Raw genomic sequence first — 7,927 nt, 5'->3', positions numbered from 1 at the left:
TGCAGGTAGGCAAGCTGACAGTCCCCCTTCTTAGGATCCTTGATCAGCGAGAGTTGGCATGCTCCACTTGATCCGAAGCTGCTTTTGATTTTGGTACGATATGTTTGTATATATATATATATATGAGTATGGCATGGCTCAGTTCCGTCTTTGTATAGTTATATTTCTATTAAAGGTCTTTAGATAGTATGTCTAGTTGGATAGTATGTGGCCTTGCCGGCTTCCAGTTTTGAGATGTATAGTTGTCTATAGCAGCCTTATCGGCTCGCCCTATGTATGTTGCACGTATATGATGTATGCCTTTTTGGGTAGATTTTTTTCATGTACATTATTCTCGTAATTCAGCAGATGTTATTCAGGTTTACATCTTAGACACATGTTTAGGGGTATTTGACAGGTAGGACTCGGGCACCCATCGCGGCCCATCGGTTTGGGTCGTGATAAGTGATATGCTACGTTTTGAGTTCAAACCCCCTTCAATCGATGATGGAGGGATACTTCCGTAAGATATCGGGATAATTGGGCATTGACAATATAGCACAAGTCAATCGCGGAGTATGCCTAGTCCGATTCAACATTGTTGAGTCAAGAACAAAAGTGGTGGATGATGGAGTCCAAATATTTGATAAAAACCAGTTATGATCAAACCATGGAAACCGGAAATTGAAATGAAGAAAAAGCTAGTAGACAAATTTCAGTTTGAATTAGACTAGCAGGTCTAGACATCAAATATTAGGGAAAGGAGGAACTCACGAAGATTGCAGGGTTGATCGGAAATCCTTTTAAAGTAGATAGCGCCACAATACATAAAGAGTGACTAGCATTTGCCAGAGTTTTTTTTGAAGTATCATTGAACCCAAAGTATCCTTCAGTGGGATACTTTGAGAATGAATGTGGTTGAATCATTGAACAATCTGTACACTATGAGTAGAAACCAATACTCTGCCCAAAGTGTAAGAACTTTGGTCATGAACTCAATGAGTGTAGGAAAAAAAAAAGTCAAACAAAATAAAACAAAATTTGGCATAAGAAGAGAAGAATGTAGAAGAAGGGGTCAAAGCAAGAGATGAACCAAAGCAAAAGGATCCAAATAACATAAAAAATAAGGAGAAGCAACAATTAGACTGGCACCAAGTAGGAGGCAAAGAAAATAAATAGGAATTACAAGGCTGGAAACAATGAGAAGAAGGAGATAGACCTCAGAACTCAACAACTCAATATTGTGAATACATTTGAATCTCTCAAGGAGTCAAAAAGAATAGAGTACATACAACATGAAGAAGCACAAAGTAGTACTTCTCACCCTAGAGGCGAGCTGGTTGCAACATGTCACTAACGAGGGTAGGATTGGGGGGATACCCTCTACTTATGGATAAGATTGGATTTTGGAACACCAATGGCTTGAACAAAGTAAGTAAGCAGAGAGAGATGCATTTGTTTTTGCATAATGCAAAAGTTGGTTTGTTTGGGCTTCTAAAAACAAAGACTAAAAGGCACAAAGCACAAGAAGCCTCTCTTAATCTTTGTACTAGATGGTCATTCTTCACAAACATGTCAGAGCACTCAAGAGGAAGAATTTGGCTATTGTTTAACCTTCATATATTTGAGATCAACATAATGAGAGTTTCAGCACAATCGATTCAATGTAAGGTCAAACATAGAGGAACAAGGCACCACTTCTGTATAACCATAGTTTATTGGTTTAATGATCAAGTAGTTAGAAGAGAATTATGGAAGGAGCTAGAGGACATTAGTAAGCAAAGAAGCATGGGCTATCATAAGAGAGTTTAATTATACACTTAGCATAAAGTAATGATTGGAAGACCAGTTACCATGAGTACGATAAGGGAATTTAGAGACTGTGTAGACATATGCGACTTACAAGAGCTAAAATCACCTAGAGCTTATTTTACTTGGAACAATAAGAAAAAGCGAGAGAATAGAGTGTATAGTAGAATAGATAGGGTTCTGATAAACATGGAATAGATAACCCTACTTCCAACATCAAAGGCACATTTCATGAATGAAGGGTTATAAGATCATTATCCAGCCACTATACAACGGGATAATGGGAACCAACAACCATTAAGACAGTTTAATTACTTTAATATATAGAGTTTAGCACCTGAGTTTAAGAAAAAAGTAAGACAAAATTGGAAAATTAAGAGGATGGGCACAAAGATGTACCAACTAGTTGGTAATATGAACAACTTAAAAAAGGTACTGCAAGAACTTAACAGAGAAGATTCGGTGAGGTGGAACTAAAAGCAAAAATATCAATGAAACAGTTATGGGACTGTCAAAGTATACTTTAAAGGGATCATATGAACAAGGACCTGATGTAGGAGGAAAGAAGATTGTGTATGGTGAAATCGGGGGAACCCATCTCCCGCCCTTAAGGTATATTCGGAATGTTGTAATAGCACCTCGAGGCTGTGGGATCGTGATCGGGCTCCTTATCTCGAGGATCATCCACGGTCCCGCAGTGGCTCCGAGGTTAAAGAATCCGTTCGCGGCCCAGCAAAGATTACAAAGACGGGGGACTCCCGAGGCAAGCAGCTAGAATCAATAGGTCTTGGTGTCTTGTCTAGTCGTCCCATCCCCGTATCTTTACATTTAATGCACTTTGTATCATGTCGGGTTCCCTCGCCTATATAAGAGGAGCCCATACCATCTTGTAAAGGGTTGATGTTGCTCCATTTCTCCACAAGTGCAATAATATCTCTCTCTCTCTTTTCTTCTAAGTGGTTCATCCTCGCAGGCTCGAGACCTCCTTAGCATTTATCATTTTCTTACTTGTCTTCACCGTATCGTTTAGTATTGGCAATATAGAGCCTTGCTTAATCATACCTCTAACTGTTATCATATCCCCAGCCATCCCCAATAGTCCGAGATCGATATCAATGCCGACCCCGAGGTCCCATCGACCATCTCCGAGCTCGGGCAACAAGCCCCTTTGGTTCGGTTACTGCCTCGCCTTAACCCGCATTTTATCTTTATACTTCACGCTCTTAGCATTAACTGCTTTAACAACTAGCTCGGGAATAGATCACGTATTTTTAGAGTCCCATTTATAAATTTAATTACTTTTACCATTTTCATGGTAAACAGTTTGGTGCCCACCGTGGGGCTAATAATAATAGTGATTATTTTCTTGTTGGTTCGTCACACAAACGCACATTATCTTTCACACTTTTCTTGTCCAAGATCCTTTGATTTCAGGCCAAAATGTCTGGCTCAGTAAATGGAGTTAAGAACGACAACCTCGAAAATCATGGAGAAAATGAGGTGGTTATCCCAGCCACTAGAGCACCCTCGCGTAGTCCTGATATCGCTCCCGGACCAATCCTAGCGGACGTAGATTCACAGGACGCACAATGAGTCGATGAAACTTCTCACACCAACAAGAAGCACAAAAAAACCCCAACCCGGGTAGGACAGGAAGTTAGTCTTCATGTTATTTTTGAAATGTTACAGGCACGACAGTTGGCTACCGCTGTGCTGCAAAGCCGCCCGGAGACACCCCCTTACGATGAGCTAGTACCCAAGGGATCAAGTAACGACGGGTTGGTAACCAACCCCGCCGCAGTGATGATGCTTGGGAACCTCTTCAAAAGGATCGAATCAGGTTCCTGAAAGCTCTTACAGTAACCGTCTCCCAAGGAAACAGTCCCAGAACTCACTTTGCAGAAACTCGGAACATCGGAGCCCCTAGGTATGACAGGACCTTGGATCCCTACGGGTGCGCCACCGCTTGCGTGTGCTCGTTCAAAGGCAGCAATACCCGAGGTGATGGGTTCGAGCCCGTCTTGTTAAGAAAGTTCGAAGAAACTCTTTCGAGAGGAACCGTGATGCAATGCCATTGCTTGGCATCTGACCTCACAAACTCGCTTACTATACCAACGTGGTCCTCCACGGAAGCGCGTGCTAGTGCCACCAAAGCAGTATCGAGAAGGCCCGGTAAACCTGAGGCCGAACGAACAAGAAATGAAATGTCGCGGGAAGCCGCACCCTATCCCCTAATAAGGCAAATGAGATCGCTCCTGGTCTCGGATGACTGTCCAACACAGGCCCTCACCCGAAGCCTAAGCAAAGCATGCCCAACGACTCCGGGGAATTTCGAGCGGAGCCCGATCAGGTACCTAGTCGAGGTCCGGTTGGATACCCACACTCAGCACCAGTCCCAATTGGGGCCATGGACAACCCTCCAGGAACCCCCTTGGGTTCGGTATATCCAAGTAGACCCCCGACAAAGGAGATGATACAAAGCAGATAGATGTATCATCCATGTGTGGCGAATGGAAGGAACGACTTGAGAAGAAACTTACCTCGCAACAGTAGGGGGATGGCCCAAGGACAGCACCCTCGAGGAACCTCCAAAGGAACCAGATTCAACAAGGCATAGCTGGTAGGGAAACCCCGCCCAGCCAAGCGTGATTTCAGCATTATTGTACCGAACATCATGATCACCATAAGTGAATCTGGAAACGCCAGGCGGCTCATACCTGTTCGACCAAGACTCCTCCAAGAGAACTATGGCACGACGCAAGAACCACAGGGCGCGCGAGATCACCGGCCCAAAAGAACAATAACCATGCTATTCATAGAGGTCGCCACCAAGTATCATCGAGCAGTTAGGCTCGAATCCAACTCCAAGGGAGGAAGGATATCGGGAAAAACGAAGCTGACAAGCCACATCATATTTCCACGACAATAAAGGGGCGGCGACACCCTTCAAAGATCCGTAAAATGCATAGAGAAAGCACTCATCACTAGGAAAAGGCGGGTCCGGGGAATATATCCGAAGGATACCCTTGCATCCAGGGAAAGGGACGCCGAGACTTCGCCTCGGCCTCATATTCAGGAATTGGTAACCCCATCCCTTATTTAACCTATTCCATGTAAAACATGTGTTCGTGAATGCAGTTGTTTCGACAAACTACGCCGACGGCATCAGGCCAAAGCCAATAAGGCAGTTTAGACTAACAAACCAAATCACTCCCATACCTCAAATCCTTGATGGATTCCAGACGCTGATCGCCACAATAATCAAGAAGGCCGCTCCCTCTACACAGCTCGCTTGAGATCGGACTGGAACGTCGAGTCTGCGAAGCGCGGATATTTTTATTTGGACGACAATGGGCGCACCGCCCAAAGGCAATTTCGACCCCACTCCGCCAAAAGGGTAAAACTCCCCGACAAAAGTGGGACTAAGGCATTCGACAAAAAGCTACACGCGACGAGAGGAAATCCCTCACCATGTAACCCATCGCCGGCATCAACGACTCCGCCCTCGAAGTGATCAGAGGGTAAGCAGAACCGCATCTTCGACCGAGCCTGGTTTAACGCAATAGAAGGCCGCATTAGGGCTCGCGCCTCAAAATGGAAGGAACATACCTGACCTCAAAAACGTCTCCTACACACCCCACAGCAGGGAAGAACTACTCCGCTCCTTTGTTGCTTCTTTCCTTTTACTAACCTGCATGCAGGCAGTCAACCAAGGCATTCAGAAATCCTAAACTCCACTCGGAGAACCAAGGCCTCCACGAGACCCGCCGAGCTCTCTCTCCTCGACTAGGTTTTTCAGCCTAAAGGTCCCGCCAGCGAGATTATTAGCGAAGCAACATACCCCCAATAAAGGGATTCGATAAGATCGTAGTCCTTTCTTCTACAGCCGCACGACGTGCGATGACCTCCTCTTAAGGGCACCATCCCCTCGGAAGGGCCAACAATTGGCAGGCTAAGTTCCAAAAACGGAATCATGTAAATGGATCAGATAATTAGAGGATCCACACCCATGCGGGTCGAGCTTGCGACAACGGGACAATATGTATTTACAGTATATATTTATGCCAAGCAATAAAGAATACCCTTTCGGCATTTCTTATTTTGGGAAGATTTCGACATATTCGCAGCAAATGCTTATCCTTTAAATGAGCTCCGATATACTTGGAGACTCAGCATTATCAATTCGACAACTTGCATGACCTCAGGGTCGAAACTCGGGGCTCATGAAGCCCCTAAAAGGCAACTCCGAGCTCATGAGAAGTTGTCTTCAAGCTCAAACAAACTCGATGACTCAGAGACTACTGTTAATCGTCATACAACTGGAAAACCTGAAACTGTAAGACCCCTAGCGGGCAGCCTCGGCTTAACCAGATCTATTCTACAAACTGTAAGACCTCAATAGGCATGGCAAACTGTAAGACCTCAATAGGTATGGCAAACTGTAAGACCTCAACAGGCATGAAAAATCCCGAAGTTTAGGCTATACATCGCATTTGTAAAAATCCCTAAAGGACATACCCTCGATGTAGACGCCTAAACTATCACTAGGGATCAAAAATGGCTACGGCCAAACGCATATGACTACGATCAAAACGGCTGAACATCCAAAATAACACGACTCGAGGACGCCCGACTGTCGCTAAAAAATCGCAGGCCAGTACTCCGAATATACTTCGGAAAGAACTGGTTAAAATAGGCTTCCCTCCACAGGCAAAAAATGAGCTCCAACAATATCGGCTCCAAAATGCAAGAGCGTTGATCTACTCAACCTACGAGCTATGAATCTTACGAGGTGCTCAAAACATCACCGACAATGACTTGAAATCAAGGTTCCTTTGGGACCGACGACGGGTCAGGCAAAAATATTATAAAAAACCTCAATGAGCGGAATCAAAGCCTACAAAAAGCCCATGGGCAAAAACATCATAAGAGCCATTGTCGCCAGCTAAGCAAGCCTACGGACCTCATATTGAAAGGTCTCTACGACCAAACAGTGTAAGAGCCATTGTCGCTGGTTAAAAAATCTTGACAACTTGAGGATTAAAGTGAGCTCGAATCGTAACCCAATTCGGAGACCGGATCCAAAATAATTAACTATGCAAAGCCTCCGGGCCACATACTAAAAGGTCTTAGATGGCCGAATGGCATGAATGCCACTGTCGCCAACCAAAAATTCAAGGCAATTCGAAGGTCGATTACAGCTCGGATCGCAACGCAACCCAGAGACTGGGCCCAAAAATTGCAAAAACGCCCAAGGGCAAGAAATAAAAACCATCATCGCCAGCCCGAACAAGCGCAAAACTCGAGGGTATGTTAAGCTCGAATCGGACCCCGACTCGGAAACTAAACTCGAATATGGTTAAACCATGCAAGCCTAAGGGCAAATCTGGGATCAAATCGACCCGGTAAAGACTCCAAGAAGCAGGAATACAGAAGATACAAGTTGCGGGGTTTCCCCTCTTATTACTACATATTGATGATGAGGCGCAATCTCGGCCTGCGTCGTATAATAAAAGCTATATATACACAACAAAGAAGGCAGGGAATATTCATTCCGGTAGCTACGGCCCGATGGTCTTTTCCTTATCATCCTCATCGTCGGATATCAACAACTTGGCATCGAACTCCTCTCCTTTGGCTTGTCCGATCTCCTCCGAAAGATCAAAGCCTCTGGCATGAATCTCCTCGAGGGTCTCCCTCCGGGATCTGCACCTCTCATATTCCATGCTGTTGTTTGCTCGATCGAGTTCATCTTTAGCTCAGCATTAGCGGCAACGACACTCCTTGAATGAGCCGCCATTTTTGCCCCGCCCTGGTATTATTGATTACGACCTTAGCTTAGACGTTCACCACCTCGATTTTTGCCCTTGATAGATCGGATGAGAATCTCGCAATAATCTTTGCCCAAGCAGAATCATTCGCATGAGCAGCTTGAATTTGCGCCTCAAGAACGGATGTCGCAGCCTGAGCCCTGTCTTTGGCTTCAGAATGGGCACGAACACGCGCTTGCAGCTCAGTGAATTCACATTTGGCTTTGCCGACCTCTCCCCAGAGTTGTTCCAGTTCCTCCACCTTGTCCTCCAACTGAAACGGTAGCACGTCAAAAATAGCAGGACAAAAAGGGGAATACAGGCCAGCA

The sequence above is a fragment of the Nicotiana sylvestris genome, chromosome 7 (genome assembly GCF_000393655.2).
Source record: "Nicotiana sylvestris chromosome 7, ASM39365v2, whole genome shotgun sequence".
NCBI classification, from domain to species: domain Eukaryota; kingdom Viridiplantae; phylum Streptophyta; class Magnoliopsida; order Solanales; family Solanaceae; genus Nicotiana; species Nicotiana sylvestris.
The sequence above is the reverse complement of the archived record's forward strand: the minus strand, read 5'-3'. Positions refer to the sequence as shown.